The following is a 7,071-nucleotide window of genomic DNA, read 5'->3' as shown; positions in this document are numbered from 1 at the left end:
CTGCATAGTATTCCATGGGGTATATGTGCTACATTTTCTTAATCAAGTCTGTCATTATTGGACATTTGGGTTCGTTCCAAGTCTTTGCTATTGTGAATAGTGCTGCAATAAACATACGTGTGCATGTGCCTTTATAGCAGCATGATTTATAATCCTTTGAGTATATACGCAGTAATGGGATGGCTGGGTCAAATGGTATTTCTAGTTCCAGTACCTGAGGAATTGCCACACTGACTTCCACAATGGTTGAACTAGTTTACAGTCCCACCAACAGTGTAAAAGTGTTCCTATTTCTCCACATCCTCTCCAGCACCTGTTGTTTCCTGACTTTTTAATGATTGCCATTCTAACTGGTGTGAGATGGTATCTCATTGTGGTTTTGATTTGCATTTCTCTGATGGCCAGTGATGATGAGCATTTTTTCACGTGTCTTTTGGCTGCATAAATGTCTTCTTTTGAGAAGTGTCTGTTCATATCCTTTGCCCACTTTTTGATGGGGTTGTTTTTTTCTTATAAATTTGTTTGAGTTCTTTGTAGATTCTGGATATTAGCCCTTTGTCAGATGAGTAGATTGCAAAAATTTTCTGTAGGTTTCCTGTTCACTCTGATGGTAGTTTCTTTGGCTGTGCAGAAGCTCTTTAGTTTAATTAGATCCCATTTGTCAATTTTGGCTTTTGTTGCCATTGCTTTTGATGTTTTAGACATGAAGTCCTTGCCCATGCCTATGTCCTGAATGGTATTTCCTAGGTTTTCTTCTAGGGTTTTTATGGTTTTAGGTCTGAAATTTAAGTCTTTAATCCATCTTGAATTAATTTTTGTATAAGGTGTAAGGAAGAGATCCAGTTTCAGCTTTCTGCATATGGCTAGCCAGTTTTCCCAGCACCATTTGTTAAATAGGGATTCCTTTCCCCATTTCTTGTTTTTGTCAGGTTTGTCAAAGATCAGATGGTTGTAGATATGCAGCGTTATTTCTGAGGGCTCTGTTCCGTTCCATTTGTCTGTAATTCTGTTTTGGTACCAGTACAATGCTGTTTTGGTTACTGTAGCCTTGTAGTAGTTTGAAGTCAGGTAGCGTGATGCCTCCAGCTTTGTTCTTTTGGCTTAGGATTGACTTGGCAATGCGGGCTCTTTCTTGGTTCCATATGAACTTTAAAGTAGTTTTTTCCAATTTTGTGAAGAAAGTCATTGGTAGCTTGATGGGGATGGCATTGAATCCATAAATTACCTTGGACAGTATGGCCATTTTGACGATAACTGATTCTTCCTACCCATGAGCGTGGAATGTTCTTCCATTTGTTTGTATCCTCTTTGATTTCATTGAGCAGTGGTTTGTAGTTCTCCTTGAAGAGGTCCTTCACATCCCTTGTAAGTTGGATTCCTAGGTATTTTATTCTCTTTGAAGCAATTGTGAATGGGAGTTCACTCATGATTTGGCTCTCTGTTATTGGTGTATAAGAATGCTTGTGATTTTTGCACATTGATTTTGTATCCTGAGACTTCGCTGAAGTTGCTTATCAGCTTAAGGAGATTTTGGGCTGAGACGATGGGGTTTTCCAGATATACAATCATGTCATCTGCAAACAGGGACAATTTGACTTCCTCTTTTCCTAATTGAATATCCTTTATTTCCTTCTCCTGCCTGATTGCCCTGGCCAGAATTTCCAGCACTATGTTGAATAGGAGTGGTGAGAGAAGGCATCCCTGTCTTGTGCCAGTTTTCAAAGGGAATGCTTCCAGTTTTTGCCCATTCAGTATGATATTGGCTGTGGGTTTGTCACACATAGCTCTTATTATTTTGAGGTACATCCCATCAATACCTAATTTATTGAGAGTTTTTTGCACGAAGGCTGTTGAATTTTGTCAAAGGCCTTTTCTGCATCTATTGAGATAATCATGTGGTTTTTGTCTTTGGTTCTGTTTATATGCTGGATTACATTTATTGATCTGCGTATGTTGAACCAGCCTTGCATCCCAGGGATGAAGCCCACTTGATCATGGTGGATAAGCTTTTTGATGTGCTGCTGGATTTGGTTTGCCAGTATTTTATTGAGGATTTTTGCATCAATATTCATCAGGGATATTGGTCTAAAATTCTTTTTTACTGTGTCTCTGCCAGGCTTTAGTATCATGATGATGCTGGCCTCATAAAATGAATTAGGGAGGATTCCCTCTTTTTCTGTTGATTGGAATAGTTTCAGAAGGAACAGTACCAGCTCCTCCTTGTACCTGTGGTAGAATTCGGCTGTGAATCTGTCTGGTTCTGGACTTTTCTTGGTTATTAAGCTATTAATTATTGCCTCAATTTCTGAGCCTGTTATTGGTCTATTCAGAGATTCAACTTCTTCCTGGTTTAGTCCTGGGAGGGTGTATGTGTCCAGGAATTTGTCCTTTTCTTCTAGATTTTCTAGTTTATTTGCGTAGAGGTGTTTATAGTATTCTCTGATGGTAGTTTGTATTTCTGTGAGATCAGTGGTGATATCCCCTTTATCATTTTTTACTGCGTCTATTTGATTCTTCTCTCTTTTCTTCTTTATTAGTCTTGCTAGCGGTCTATCAATTTTGTTGATCTTTTCAAAAACCAGCTCCTGGATTCATTGATTTTTTGAAGGGTTTTTTGTGTCTCTATCTCCTTCGGTTCTGCTCTGATCTTAGTTGCCTTCTGCTAGCTTTTGAATGTGTTTGCTCTTGCTTCTCTAGTTCTTTTAATTGTGATGTTAGGGTGTTAATTTTAGATCTTTCCTGCTTTCTCTTGTGGGCATTTAGTGCTATAAATTTCCCTCTACACACTGCTTTAAATGTGTCCCAGAGATTCTGGTGAATGCACAAGCTTCAGTAGCCGATTCGATCAGCTGGAAGAAAGGGAATCAGTGATTGAAGATCAAATGAGTGAAATGAAGTGAGAAGAGAAGTTTAGAGAAAAAAGAATAAAAAGAAATGAACAAAGCTTTCAAGACATATGGGACTATGTGAAAAGACCAAATCTACATCTGATTGGTGTACCTGAAAGCGACGGGGAGAATGGAACCATGTTGGAAAACACTCTGCAGGATATTATCCAGGAGAACTTCCCCAACCTAGCAAGGCAGGCCAACATTCAAATTCTGGAAATATAGAGAACGCCACAAAGATACTCCTTGAGGAGAACAACTTCAAGACACATAATTGTCAGATTCACAAGAGTTGAAATGAAGGAAAAAATCTTAAGGGCAGCCAGAGAGAAAGGTCGGGTTACCCACAAAGGGAAGCCCATCAGACTAACAGCTGATCTCTTGGCAGAAACTCAACAAGCCAGAAGAGAGTGGGGGCCAATATTCAACATTCTTAAAGAAAAGAATTTTCAACCCAGAATTTCATATCCAGCCAAACTAAGCTTCATAAGTGAAGGAAAAATAAAATCCTTTACACACAAGCAAATGCTGAGAGATTTTGTCACTACCAGGCCTGCCCTAAAAGAGCTCCTGAAGGAAGCACTAAACTTGGAAAGGAACAACTGGTACCAGCCTCTGCAAAAACATGCCAAATTGTAAAGACCATCAAGGCTAGGAAGAAACTGCATCAACTAACGAGGAAAATAACCAGCTAACATCATGATGACAGGATCAAATTCACACATAACAGTATTAACCTTAATTGTAAATGGGCTAAATGCTCCAATTAAAAGACACAGACTGGCAAATTGGATAAAGAGTCAAGACCCATCAGTGTGCTGTATTCAGGAGACCCATCTCACGTGCAGAGACACACATAGGCTCAAAATAAAGGGATGGCGGAAGATCTACCAGGCAAATGGAAAACAAAAAAAGGCAGGGGTTGAAATCCTAGTCTCTGATAAAACAGATTTTAAACCAACAAAGATCAAAAGAGACAAAGAAGGCCATTACATAATGGTAAAGGGATAAATTCAACAAGAAGAGCTAACTATGCTAAATATATATGCACCCAATACAAGAGCACTCAGATACATAAAGCAAGTTCTTAGAGACGTACAAGGAGACTTAGACTCCCACACAATAATGGTGGGAGATTTTAACACCCCATTGTCAATATGAGACAGATCGACAAGACAGAAAATTAACAAGGATATCCAGGACTTGAACTCAGCTCGGGACCAAGCAGACCTAATAGACATGTACAGAACTCTCCACCCCAAATCAACAGAATATACATTCTTCTCAGCATCACATAGCACTTATCTAAAATTGAACACATAATTGGAGGTAAAACACTCCTCAGCAAATGCAAAAGAATGGAAATCATAACAAACAGTCTCTCAGACCACAGTGCAGTCAAATTAGAACTCAGGATTAAGAAACTCACTCAAAACCACACAACTACATGGAAACTGAACAACCTGCTCCTGAATGGCTACTGGGTAAATAATAAAATTAAGGCAGAAATAAAGATGTTCTTTGAAACCAATGAGAACAAAGACACAATGTACCAGAATCTCTGGGACACATTTCAAGCAGTGTGTAGAGGGAAATTTATAGCACTAAATGCCCACAAGAGAAAGCAGGAGAGATCTAAAATCAACACCCTAACATCACAATTAAAAGACCTAGAGAAGCAAGAGCAAACAAATTCAAAAGCTAGCAGAAGACAAGAAATAACTAAGATCAGAGCAGAACTGAAGGAGGTAGAGACACGAAAAACCATTCAAAAATCAATGAATCTAGGAGCTTATTTTTTGAAAGGATCAACAAAATTGATGGACTGCTAGCCAGTCTAACAAAGAATTAAAAGAGAGAAGAATCCAATAGCCACAATAAAAAATGATAAAGGGGATATCACCACTGATTTCACAGAAATACAAACTACCATCATAGAATATTGTAAACATCTCTATGCAAATAAACTAGAAAATCTAGAAGAAATGGATAAATTCCTAGACAAATACACCCTCCCAAGACTAAACCAGGAAGAAGTCAAATCCCTGAATAGACCAATAACAAGTTCTAAAATTGAGGCAATAATTAATAGCCTATCAGGCAAAAAAAAGTCCAGGACCAGACGGATTCACAGCCAAATTCTACAGAGGTACAAAGAGGAGCTGGTAACGTTCCTTTTGAAACTATTCCAGACAATAGAAGAAGAGGGAATTCTCTCTCACTCATTTGATGAAGCCAGCATCATCTTTATACCAAAACCTGGCAGAGACACAACAAAAAAAGAAAATTTCAGGCCAATATCCCTGATGAACACTGATGCAAAAATCCTCAGTAAAATACTGGCAAAACGAATCCAGCAGCACATCAAAAAGCTTATCTACCATGATCAAGTGGGCTTCATCCCTGAGATGCAAGGCTGGTTCAACATACGCAAATCAATAAACATAATTCATCACTTCAAGAGAACTAATGACAAAAATCACATGATTATCTCAATAGATGCAGAAAAGGCCTTTGACAAAATTCAACAGCCTTCATGCTAAAAACTCTCAATAAAGTAGGCATTGATGGAATGGATCTCAAAATAATAAGAGCTATTTATGACAAACCCACAGCCAATATCATACTGAATGGGCAAAAACTGGAAGCATTCCTTTTGAAAACCAGCACAAGACAAGGATGCCCTCTCTCACCACTCCTATTCAACACAGTGTTGGAAGTTCTGGCCAGGGCAATCAGGCAAGAGAAAGAAATAACAGGCATTCAGTTAGGAAAAAAGGAAGTCAAATTGTCTCTCTTTGCAGACAACATGACTGTATGTTTAGAAAACTCCATCGTCGCAGCCCAAATCTCCTTAAGCTGATAAGCAACTTCAGCAAGCTCTCAGGATACAAAATCAATGTGCAAAAATCACAAGCATTCCTATACACTGATAACAGAGAGCCGTATCATGAGCAAACTCCCATTCACAATTGCTACAAAGAGAACAAAATACCTAGGAATACAACTTACAAGGGATGTGAAGAACCTCTTCAAGGAGAACTACAAACCACTGCTCGAGGAAATAAGAGAGGACACAAACAAATGGAAAAACATTCCATGTTCATGGATACGAAGAATCAGTATCGTGAACGTGGCCATACTGCCCAAAGTAATTTATAGATTCAGTGCTATCCCCATCAAGCTACCATGGACTCTCTTCACAGAATTCGGAAAAAACTGCTTTAAATTTCATATGGAACTGAAAAGGAGCCCGCATAGCCAAGACAATCCTAAGCAAAAAGAACAAAGCTGGAGGCATCACACTATCTGACTTCAAACTATACTACAAGGCTGTAGTAACCAAAACATCATGGTACTGGTAACAAAACAGATATATAGACCCATGGAACAGAACAGAGGCTTCAGAAATAACACCACACATCTACAACCAACTGATCTTTTACAAACCTGACAAAAACAAGCAATGGGGAAAGGATTCCTTATTTAATAAATGGTGTTGAGAAAACTGGCTAGCCACATGCAGAAAGCTGAAACTGGATCTCTTCCTTAAACCTTACACAAAAATTAACTCAAGATGGATTAAATACTTAAACGTAAGACCTAAAACCATAAAAACCCTAGAAGAAAACCTAGGCAATACCATTCAGGATATAGGCATGTGCAAAGACTTCATGACTAAAACATCAAAAGCAATGACAACAAAAGCCAAAATAGACAAATGCGATCTAATTAAAGTAAAGAACTTCTGCACAGCAAAAGAAACCATCAGCAGAGTGAACAGACAACCTAGAGAATGGGAGAAAATTTTTGCCATCTATCTGACAAAGGGCTAATATCCAGAATCTACAAAGAACTTAAATTTACAAGAAAAAAACAAACAACCCCATCAAAAAGTGGGCAAAGGATATGAACAGACACTCCTCAAAAGAAAACATTTATGCAGCCAACAAACATTGAAAAAATGCTCATCGTCACTGGTCGTTAGAGAAATGTGAATCAAAACCACGAGATACCATCTCACGCCAGTTAGAATGGCAATCATTAAAAAGTCAGGAAACGACAGATGCTGGAGAGGATGTGCAGAAATAACGCTTTTACACTGTTGGTGGGAGTGTAAATTAGTTCAACGATTGTGGAAGGCAGTGTGGCGATTCCTCAAGGATCTAGAACTAGAAACACC

This window comes from Nomascus leucogenys, chromosome 18, assembly GCF_006542625.1.
Source record: "Nomascus leucogenys isolate Asia chromosome 18, Asia_NLE_v1, whole genome shotgun sequence".
NCBI lineage: Eukaryota > Metazoa > Chordata > Mammalia > Primates > Hylobatidae > Nomascus > Nomascus leucogenys.
The sequence above is the reverse complement of the archived record's forward strand: the minus strand, read 5'-3'. Positions refer to the sequence as shown.